This window comes from Rhinolophus hipposideros (assembly GCF_964194185.1).
Source record: "Rhinolophus hipposideros genome assembly, chromosome: 14".
In the NCBI taxonomy this organism is placed as follows: domain Eukaryota; kingdom Metazoa; phylum Chordata; class Mammalia; order Chiroptera; family Rhinolophidae; genus Rhinolophus; species Rhinolophus hipposideros.
Window position 1 is genome coordinate 42740823 of NC_138060.1, and position 3792 is coordinate 42744614.

The 3792-nt window shown below is 37.6% G+C and overlaps 1 pseudogene across 1 annotated transcript; it reads left to right on the forward strand.

Annotated features, from left to right (window-relative positions):
• Nucleotides 1-235: 235 nt before the first annotated feature.
• Nucleotides 236-689, forward strand: LOC308507069 (coiled-coil domain-containing protein 90B, mitochondrial-like; annotated as a pseudogene). Its single transcript has one exon. The product of its transcript is annotated as a coiled-coil domain-containing protein 90B, mitochondrial-like (transcript).
• Nucleotides 690-3792: the final 3103 nt, after the last annotated feature.

Below are 3792 nucleotides of genomic sequence, written 5' to 3' on the forward strand. Positions count from 1 at the left end.
GGTGTGGCGTTTCTCGCTGGCCCTACTGAGCTATTTCTTAATCTCCATAACCAAGAAAGGATATGATATGAGTCTGGTGGACTTAACTCCTTTGGAACAAAGGAGATTAACTTTTGATACGCATGCAGTTGTTCAGGACTTGGAAACTCATGGATCTGACAAAGCACAAGCAGAGACAATGGTATTAGCATTAACCATTTTATCATATGTCAGCTTGGATCCTATCTATAAAGAGATGGTCACTCAACCTCAATCGGAAATAGCACTAAACAGCTAACAGCTCATTTGGACTCCATCCCGAAAGACATGGTCATCTTAGGGAAAAGTGAATTTGCAAACCCGAGAGAAGAGAATGAGAAAATGAAAATTGAATTAGAACATGCTAAGCAACAACTAATGAATGAAACCAGTCGAATCAGAGCAGATAACAAACTGGACACCAACCTAGAAAGGAGCAGAGCAACAGATATGTGTACAGATCAACAAAGTTTTGGAAGCAACCACAGAATTTACCAAAAGGATGCCAGAACCAAAAGTACTATTTCAGAGACCAGTAACACAACTGACACCGAAATCGCTTCTTTAAAAATGCTAATGGAATCTAACAAGCTTGAGACAATTGATTATCTTATAGCCTCAGTGTTTACTTGCCTGGCGATAGCATGGGATTTTATAGAATCTGGAAATAGCAGTGAAACAACTATGTTATGCTCCTGCTGCCGTGCTCTTTTCTTAGAACACTGCACCAACATCGAACATTGAACGTTGCAGCAAAACTCAATACAAGATTATTCAAAATATATATGTACTAAAAAGAAATGTTTTAGAATGAGATGTAGTTTGTCTTTGTTTTTTTGTATGTCTCTATTGTATTAGGTTGAAAAGCTGCCGTTCAAAACCTGATTCTTTTGAGATAGAAGGGCCTTTTGTCTCGATCTTTTTGATAGTTCGCAGAAACTGAACCAGAGCTGTCTTGTGTTTGAGTGAACAACTGTGTAAGTCGTACAGGATTTCTTTGTTTTCTGCTGACCACATACTTCATTACTGTATTCAACTTTCCAAATAACTATTACACAGTTACATTTTCATATAAAATAAAATATTATAACAAAGTTACTTGGATTTTAATAGTGACTTACCACGTAGCTGAAGATTGTTTCAGGGTTTTTTGTAATGAACAATAAAAACAATAAATTTTGAAATGTGGAAGAAAAAAAACCAACCACAACAACGAGATACCACTACATACCTCTTGAAATGGCCAAATACAAAACAGTGACAGCACCAAATGCTGGAAACGATGTAAAGCATTAGGAATTCTCATTCATTGCTTTTAGGAATGCAAGATGGTACAGGCGTTCTGGAAGACAGTTTGGCAATTTCTTGCAAAACTAAACATACTCTTACCATACAATCCAATAATCACACTCTTTGGTATTTAATAAAATGAGCTGAAAAATTATGTCCACACAGAAACCTGCACATGACGGTTTACAGAAGCTTTATTTGCAATTGCCCAAACTTGGAAGCAATCAAGATGTCCTTCAGTGGGTGAATGGATAAATAAACTGTGGGACATCCAGAGAATGGAATTTTATTCAGTGACAAGAAGAAATGAGCTACCAAGCCATGAAAAGACATGGAGGAACCTTAAGTGCATATTACAAAGCAAAAGACACCCAGACTGAAAAGGCTGTTTAACTGTACGATTCTAACTATATGACATTCTGGAAAAGGCAAAACTATGGAGACAGTAAAAACATCAGTGGTTGCCAAGGATTATGAGGCAAGAAAGGATGGACAGAGAAGGAGGACTTTCAGCGCAACAAAACTATTCTGCATGATACAATAATGGTAGATACCTGTCATTACACACGTGAGCAAACCCATAGAATGAAACCGTCAGGAGTAAACCCAAATGTGAACTATGGACTTTGGGTGATAATGATGTGTCAGTGTAGGTTCAACATTTGTAACAAATGCACCACTCTGATGTTGTTAGTTGGGGAGGCTGAGCACGTGTGGGGGCAGGGGGCATATGGGAACCCTCTGTACTTTGTGCTCAATTTTCCCGTGACTCTAAAACTGCTTTACATAAAGACTGTTTTGCTATTTTTTAAAAAGAGAAGATTTAAGTTAATACATATTCTTAGGTGGTAAGACTTGACATCGTAAAGATGTCATTGCACCCTATATAATTTATCAGTGTAGCACCCTCTCAGTCTAGACTCCAGTGGGATTTTATTTGGAAACTTGACAAAATGATAGTTAAGATGATCTTGAAGAGAAAACTGCAAACCTAAGGACTTACTTAATCAAAGAGTCCAAGGCCAAAACAAAGAAGTGATCAACTCCATAGGAGTGCTGTGAGCACTGAAGGAATTAACCGAGGTAGAACGCTCAGAAAGCATCTGGATGACAACAAGACCTCAGTCAACATTAGCTATCACATCTTTATTTTAAGTAAATCAAATATAATTACTTTTGATGTAATTCTCCTCAAGAGAGAAAAAGAGAACACTAATGGTCTGAGGTGAACTATCTGGGACTACTCTATTCCTGTAGGAGAGGAACTGGAAGAAATGTTTGGTAAACAGAGGGAGACGTGAAATCCAGAGAGGCAGTTCTAAGATGAAAGAAATAAGAATGTATTTGTGGGCTGTGCATATGAGTCTGTGGAGAGCAGGTAAAAAGGATGACAGATGAGGGTTAGAGGATAATTTTTGGAGCTCTTTTGTTGAGTAGATAGTAGGGACTGCAGGATAAGAATGCTGTGCACTGGGAGAAGCTTGGTCCTGCATTGGCAGTTGGTTCCTATTCTCTGGAGAGGAGCAGCCTCTGTGGGCTCAGACACTAGTCAGGGGTTAGATGATCAAGTCTTGTCAATCAGGATCTCTGGGAGTGGGGCCCAAGCAAATTGTATTTGCACAAGTTCCCCTTATTTTCAATAGAATTTGAAAACTACTGCTCTATAGAGCACATGCATTGGACGTATATATTTGGGGAAACTGAGCCCCAAAGAAATGGAACTAATTGCCCAATATTAAACAGCAGTTGTTGGTTTTTTTTGGCATAAGCAGGACTAGCTTCCTAACATTTTTGTTTTCACAACACAAAATGAATCAATAAAGTAAAAGCAAGCTGTATAACAAGTTATTAAATGCTATTCCACAACTACTTAGTCATTTGGACTTACATAAGAACACTCTAAATTAAATTTTCCAGCTTTTACAATTCACTGTGGAATATGACAATAAGTTAATGGTCTAAAAACCTAAATTGAGGAGAGTTACTTGACTTGGAAACTCTCTCAAACTCCAGAAGCATGAATACCAATAGCTCTCTACACCATACGCAAATAATTCCATTTAATATTTCCATTCAGCATGACCCACCCCTGTATTTTAAAAAAAGTTCTTTCTATGCCATTTATTAAACCTTGATGAGTCATTTAGGATAGATGTTGATTAAATTAGTGACTTTCATTGTCTCACCAGTTCCAAATTAAGCTCACTTAAAAGAATTACTTCTTCAGCTTAGATTAAACACATGCAGGCTTAGCAACACACTTCTAATTAAGAATCTTCTTACATGTGTGGAATGTAAAGCCCTCTCATACTAATATTTCTCCAGTTAGAAATTTGGAATAATTCTTTCATGTTCCACTACCTTTTCAAAAGGATCAGAGAGAAAGGTCAGCGATGTTAGTACTGAGACAGCTAAGTAGAAAGACACACAACTGGAAGCCCAAGGAGCTGAAGACTTTTAGTATGAGATATCTGAGAACCAAGC